The sequence below is a fragment of the Phascolarctos cinereus genome, unplaced genomic scaffold (assembly GCF_003287225.1).
Source record: "Phascolarctos cinereus isolate Bilbo 61053 unplaced genomic scaffold, phaCin_HiC Scaffold_3;HRSCAF=262, whole genome shotgun sequence".
NCBI classification, from domain to species: Eukaryota; Metazoa; Chordata; class Mammalia; order Diprotodontia; family Phascolarctidae; genus Phascolarctos; species Phascolarctos cinereus.
This window is the reverse complement of record NW_027555736.1, coordinates 166,095,724-166,103,587: the sequence shown is the minus strand read 5'-3', so window position 1 is coordinate 166,103,587 and position 7,864 is coordinate 166,095,724.

Here is a 7,864-nt window from a genome sequence, read left to right as displayed (position 1 = left end):
ACCTTTATTTACAAAATACACATTGACTAAATTATAAATTAATGGGTCCTTGGAAACACAACAAATTACTCTTCTAATACATGAACATCTGGCTCCATTACATTATATTATTGCTCCTTCTGAGAGGCATTAGCAATCTCCAAAGATGTGGGATCAAGTTTGAAGAAGGAAGTAATCATTGGATCATAGAATCATAAGAGCATAGATTTAGAAATTGAAAGTACTTTAGAATCTACTTTCCCCAACCCCCCTCATTTTACACATGAGAAAACCGAGGCCCAGAGAAATTAAATAAGTTGGCCAAGGTTGCCCAGGTATAAATAGATGTGTGCTAAAGATTCCTGGATCCAAATAACCCAGGCATCTCCCCAGGCATCCAGAATGTACTACTAAGTGTCCTAAAATATATCAGATGCATGTTGGGGGACGGGGACAGGGCAGGCCTTGATTTTTCAAGACCAAGAGAGAGACAATTCAATGCTAAAAATAAACTTCATCCATCTTGAAATTTCACCTCTTAACCTGCCTCTCCCAACAACATGGTGTAGTGGAAACCATGCTATACTTAAATTCATGAGACACCAGGGTTGAAATTGTGTCTCTGACATTTACTAGTTGTGTGACCATGGGAAGTTGCTTCACCTTTCTGAGCCCTATGGTCTTAATCTATAAAATGGGGATAATAATAGTATTTTCTACTTCACACCTTGTACCATCCAGTTACATTAATTACTTCATTTTAAGACTGGGACAATAAAATGGCCTCTAAAGTCCATATGGTTTCCTCCTCTGCAGCTCTAGGGAATTTATTTTAGGTGAAAAGTTGTGAGTATAATCACAATTGCTCTGAGCCCCCAGTTAGGAAAATTCCTAACATTTATGCAGAAGTTTGGGTCTTTGCTTTAATTTACATTTATATCTTTCTCTAATTATATCTAACCCCTGACCTCTTTGAGGCAAGATTTAAGCTACCTAATATACTTGGATAATAAAGAAGTAGATTATTCACAGGGTCTGGGAGGGGATATAGGGAAAAGAGCAGCCCTTTTTCTTAGAATTTCTCTTAGTTTTTCAGTAGGTGGGTACAACTGGTGATGTTAGCCGGAATCTTCTGAACTGATATGCCTGAAGGGCAAATGGCCTTCCTCAATGTCTCACCTCTGCCACAATTCAATTCTATTTTCTTTTTCTCCTTTTGTTGGTTGCTCCTGGGCTGCTGATTCTTTCTGGTTCATTTCTGTATGACTCCACTCCTCCCTCTCCATTTCCAGACTGTCAGACTCTCTCTGTAAAGACTAAATAAGTTAAGTAAAAGCCTTTGCAACCCTAAAGTACTTTATAAACACCAGCTATTATTATTCTTTCCAGAGATCAGAAAGGAATCAGTTCTTTCATTTAAAAAAAGGGACTTAAGAAAGAAAGGAACCACATGTCACCTTACTCTACTACTCAGGACTGGAAATGGGGCAGTAGATGATTCAAATTCATTTTTCTAGTCTCCGCACATAGGTCTTGCATCCACTGAAAGATCTACTGTTTCTCTTCTCTCAGGCATAATGCCTAACTCTTTTAAAAACTCCTCTTACCCTTCCCCTGCCATAGGGAACAGTCTCATAGACTCTTTTTAGTAGTTGTGTAGTAGATGTGTGTGTGTGTGTGTGTGTGTGTGTGTGTGTGTATAATATAACAATATAATATAATATCATTTAAATCATCTACATTTCCCCCATTTCCATCCCTCTACTTCTGTGATTCAAACCCAGTTCTGCTGATGCTAAGTCCAGTGTTATTTGTACCATGCTACCCAAGACCTCAGATATTCCTTCAGTTAATCAGGAACTAAGCTGAAATCTGATCATTTCACTTATTTTTCTTTTCTTTTCTTTTTTGTTTTACCACTAACTTTCTGGTCACATCAAGACTATTGCCATCAATGCCAAGATTTCAGACCAGGCTGGTACAAAATGTTTGGATGGCACAAGTATTCTCAAACTCTTTTCCTTTTTGCCTTTGTCCCTCTTTTAGGTATTTATTTGGAGCTGAGAAAGATTAGCAACTGGGGAGATGAGTAAGGCAAACATTTATTAAGTGCCTGCTCTGTGCCAGGTACTATGCTAAAAGCTGGGGATACAAATACAAATAAAAACAAAGACAGTCCCTGATCTCAAGGAATTTACAGTCTGATGGGGGAAGAAAGCACACAAAAGGAAGCTGCAAAGAGGAGGTGTTGAGAAGAGAGAAGAAGGTACCTGACACAGGAGCATGATGGAGAGTACCAAAAAGGTCCAAAAGCAGTGAAGCTGGTGGAAAATATGGGGGAATGGCCCAGGAGCCCCATTTTTAGAGACTGTAGGGCCCATGTCCCTGCCCTCCAGTCAAAGAGGGGCAGAGGTTGTTTGTGAGATATGAGTACCTTCAATCAGTTTGTTTGTTGATTAGGAGGAATATTTGAGGATGGTGTATTTTTCCAACAGGAAGCCTGAGATTTTCATTTAAAAGAACCTCAGATTTACTATGGGGACTACTGGAAGCCACATGTTTCCCCTTTTTTTCTCATTAAAGTAACTGCTTTGTAATGCCTCACTACTCTTTATTGTGTGGGTGTAGGCATTGATGAATGAGTTTTAAAGATCTGGTTGATAAATTTATTAGAAACAGTAGTAGTGGTGGTGGTTATCTCTAGCTGGGGCTGGAAAACAAGGAAAAGGGTTTGTGTTTTGGGGGAATAAGGAACTAATAGATCAAAGTAATTCAAGCACTTTCGGAAATTATTTTATTTTCTGTCCAGTAGAACGTGAGCTCCTCCAGGGCAGGGATTGTTTCATTTTTTTTCCTTAGAGAACCCCAAGACCTAATTCATTGAATGCACTTAATAAATGTTCATCATCAGGGTAGCTAGGTGGCGCAGTGGATAGAGCACCAGCACTGGAATTAGGAAGACCTGAGCTCAAATCCAACCTCAATTATTAGCTGTGTGACCCTGGGCAAGTCACTCAACCCCATTGCCTAGCACCCCCACACAGAAGCTCATTATCATTATTATTTCAGTCTCACAAGTTGCCCCAGACCCTGATGGGATTCGTAATCAATTAATAAGAATTTATTAAGTACCTACTATATGTCAGGCACTGTGCTAAGCACTGAAGATACAAAGACAAAATCAAAATAGTTCTCACCTTCAAGGAGCTTACATTTTAATAGAAGAGACAACATGTATGTGTGTATATGCACATACAAGACATACAAATCAAATTTTGATTTAGATATCTCAAGGATATTGAGGATTAGGGCAGCTCACTGGTGAGATTGAGTATTCATTGGGTCCTAGCACTTTCTCATGGAGTGACTCCAGTATTTTGAGGACAGCAATTAAAAAGTCCCATCATATAGTGGTAGACTGATTTGTAGAAAAAACAGTGTACTAAATGGGATTAGTGAGGATACAAACAGAACGATGAGCATGAGCACAGAGCATGAGCAAAATTACAGGCTAAGAGCAAAGTAGGATCTAATTCTAGGTCCTAGATGCAAGTTTAACACTAATTAACTTTGTAACCTGGGGGCAGGAATTTAACACCTCTAGACTTTAGTTGTGTCAAGCATAAAATTAGTGTGTTGGAGCACATGATCTTTAAGATCCCTCCTAGCCCCAAAATTCTGTTTGTATTTAGACAATTGGAGAATAGGTTTATATAAAAATATATAAAATATATAAAAATACATGCATATTTAAAATGTATATGTACATGTATATATTTGTTTCTTGATCAATTGTATCTGCCAGCCAAAACAAAGGCTGGCACAAGTGGAGATCTCCTCCCTCATCCTCTACCATATAAGGAAGATTCTCTGGGAATTCATCATTTCATTTTACCCTGCTGCTGTCCTAGAATTCATGAAATCCAGAAATTCATCATTTTACAAGATGAAATAAACTCTGAAACTCACTCCTTCTCTCTTCACCCTTTGCCCCTGCTGCCACTTCCCTCCCTCTGATCCAGAGGGTGGAGGGTGGACATTGGAGACTTCCTCCTTGATTCTCCCATAAATAAAGAGGGGCCTCTAGGAATTCACCTCATTTCCTACTCTGTTAAAAATCTCACCTCCTCAGATTATCCCCTTCCCTCCCATCCCACCTGCAGGCTGCACAACTTCATAATCCCACTCTTGCCTCCTACCAAGTAATCTTCCTTTTCAGTTTCTTCCTATATCTTATTTTGCCTAATAGCTAACATTTATAAAGCACTTACTATGTGCCAGGCACTGTGCTAAGTGCTTCACAATGATTATTATGTCATTTGATCTTCATAATAACCCTGCCAAGTAAGGGCTATTATTACCCCCATTTTACAAATGAGGAAACTGAGGCAAACAGAGGTTAAGTGACACACTCTGAGCCATATATACATAGTAAGTGTCTGAGGCTGGCTTTGAACTCAGGACTTCCTGACTCCAGGCCCAACACTCTATCTATTTTGCCACCTAGCTCAACCTTTAGATTATATGACCTCCTCAAGGACAGAGACTGTCTTCTGCTTTTGTTTGTATCCCCAAAATATAGTTCTGGCACACACTAGGTGCTTAATAAATGTTTATTAATTCTGACTCTTTTCTTTTAAAAATGATGGGTATCTCTATTGGTGGAGCTGAGAATTGGACACTCTAGAAAACAATTTGGAATTAAAAGAAAAGTTACTAAATTCTTCATACTTCCTGACCATTGTCCTAGTTCTGAAATGTACGACAAAGAAATCAAAGTAGAAAAAATGGCTCTGTATGTGCCAAAATATTTGTAGCAACACTTTTTATGGCAGCAAGAAAACTCTAGAAACATAAAGTCCATCAAGGGGAATGGCTGAATAAATTGTGGCCTCTGAGTGTAATGGAATATTATTGTGCCAATTACAAACAATGAATATGAGGAATTCAGGGGGAAAAAAATAGGAAGTCTTCTCTGACCTGATGCAAAGCAAAAGAGAAAGCAGAGTCAGAAGAACAATACACACAATGTGTATACACAATAGTGCATATGAAAACAACTCTGAAAGGAAGATAAACTAATTAGGGACCAGTTTTGGACCTGGAGAATCCTGGATTTGATGAAAACATGCTAGCTTCATTTCAATAGAGAGATAGGAAACTACAGGTGTGGGAATGTTATGTATATCATCAGACCTAATCATTGGGTGGGTTGGTTTTATTTGTTTTTCTTTGCTATAAGAGAGGACTCCTGAGATAGAGTTGGAGGGGGGCAGGTAGGGAGTAGCATAGTCAGGATGGAGAAAGCAGTATCTATTTAGACAGCATTTTAATTAAAAAAAACAGTATTAATAAAACATTTTAATAACTTACAAAACAAAAAATAATTGGCTTTTAAAAAAATTAACTATACATCAACAACTAGCCAACTCTATGGGATGTCCACTCAATCTTTTCCCCCTTGAAATATATGGAAAAGAAGAGTGTAAGCAGACTTTCATTAAAAAATGCTGTGGGAGTTGGATGGGCAGGAGCTGGTACTGTTCATGGCTCATACTGGAAACTTCCATGACAGTCTTTCCTAACAGGAACAATTAAGATGAGGTGTGGGGTGATTGCCTTAGTATTTTGTGGGTGGTTGGGTTTAGGGAATGCTTCAATTAGCCAGGAGTTTTGGAGAACTCAGGGAAAGGAATAGTGTTGTTTCATTGGTCAAACTCTTCCATAACTCCTAGAAAGTAGAGAGGAGAGGGTCCTTCCAGGACAATGACAGGTATAGAAGTCAGAGGAGATGGTAGCAACCAGGCCCTTTCCCACCCCTCTTGTGTGATTGGTGCTCATTGGACTCTTCTGATTAGACTTACCTTGGAGACAGTGTCTGGCAAACTGTGCCATTTTTGCTCCCTGAAGTATTGTATTTGTTTTCCTTTTTTGAGAGCTAGTATGTATCTGTGTTGAATGTGTTGACTGTCTCAGAAAGCTTTTTCTGAATTTTCTCCCTAAGGCCATGTGTATGCTCGAGTCAAGACCTGTACCATTCAGGGGTTAGACACTGTGCCACAATCATGGATATTTTGTCCCAGTGTGGTACCTATACCTGTGACAGTTCCAATAGCAGAAGCCCTGCCTCCTACTAAGCCTAAAATTAAAGCATGTTGGGCCCAGCCTACCTACTGTTGCAAGTGCAGATGGGGGGAAGGATATAAGGGAGGTTTACTACTAACTAGAATTTACCTTTAATTTGCCTGACTTCAGGAAAGTTTGGAAGGGTGGAGGATTCCAAAGCCCCATAAGGTTTAGATCTGGAATGTTAGAGCTGTAAAGGACCAATCTGTCCTCATCAGGGAAAGAAAGAAAAGAGACTTGAGGAGAGAAGGAAGGAAAAAGGAAGAAGCCAGAGAAGACAGGATGCAAGTTCCTCCATTCCTAGTAGCTCCAGGAATAGATCTCCAGAAACCATAGTCATACTAGTCTGGGCTTGTCTTCCGAGGGGAGTAGGCAGCCTTCCCCTCAAGAAAGAAATCAATAACCATCTCTTTGGGTTGTAGTGTGTCATTATCAAAGGAACGTGGGCTCTGAGGTCGGAGCACCTAGCTTAAAATTCTTCTGATGCTTACTACCTCACTGCCTTGGGCACGCTGTTTAATTTCTCCAGGATTACATTTTCTCCTGTATCTAATGAAGGAGTTGGAATGACCACTAACTCTGGAGCTGAGGATCTGTATTCAGATCCCTGTTCTGAAGGATGACTACCTGCCTGTGTGATCCTGGACAAGTTATTTAGCTTCCTGGGACCTCAAACAGACTCAGTTAAATGGCCTTGAGATCCCTTTTAGCTCTAGATTTCTGATCCTCTGCCTGATCTTTCTCTCTCCCAATTCCCTCCCCCTTCCTCCCCCCTCCCCCACCAGCCACCTTAAAAGGACTAAACTATGTTTACCTTTCAAGGTCAGCATAGCATAATTTCCAGCCCCACCCCCAGCCTTCTTACTTGTTTCTGTCTATTGATCCCTGACATTCTTTTAACTGGAGACAAAGTTTCTATTTCCATAACTGTAGATGAAAAACTTATAATTAAAATGCCTTGATTTTAACACATTGACCAAAAATCATTCACTCTAACATATAAAAGAGTAGTATGGAATATTGGAAAAATCATTGAATTAGGGAGTCAGTAGACCTGGGTTCCATTTCTGGCTTTCTCACTGACTAATTTTTGTGAAAGTGGCTTCCCTTTTGCAGTTTTCATTTTCTTCATCTGTGAAATGAGAGAGATCAAATGTTCTTTCTGTTTCTTTCCAACTGTAACAGCACTGTTATAGTGGAAAAAAACAGTGGACTTGGAACCAAAAAAACAATGGATTCAATTCCAGGCTCTACCATTTACTAACCATGTGGCCAGGGGTGGGTCACTGAAACTTCACGAGCTTCAGTTTCCCCACTTGCAAAATGGGCTTAACACATATTACTACCTCATAGGACTGGTATAAGGAAAATGCTTTGTTAGTCTCAAAGTACCACAGAAATGTGAGCTACATTTATTAATTAATCAACAAACAAGTTTGAGTCTTTCCTGTTTTGATGGCATAGCAAGGTGTGGGGTTGGAGTTGGTTAGTTTGATAGTAAAACTGTTTATTCTGTCTTAGTTGACCTGATCTTTATGTAATGGAGCTCTTCCCCCAACTCTTCTCTTCAGTTATACTAGGGGGTATAATTTACTCTTGGTCAATGTCTTCGCTGTGTCTCTAATTCAAGATCAGATGGCTGGTAACTTCACCAGGAAAGAACAATACAGGGCATAAATTTACTTGCAATGTGTGCCACTGAGATAAGCATCTACTTTCATTATTTATCAAATCTCCTTCCACCTTTTAAATCTACTTA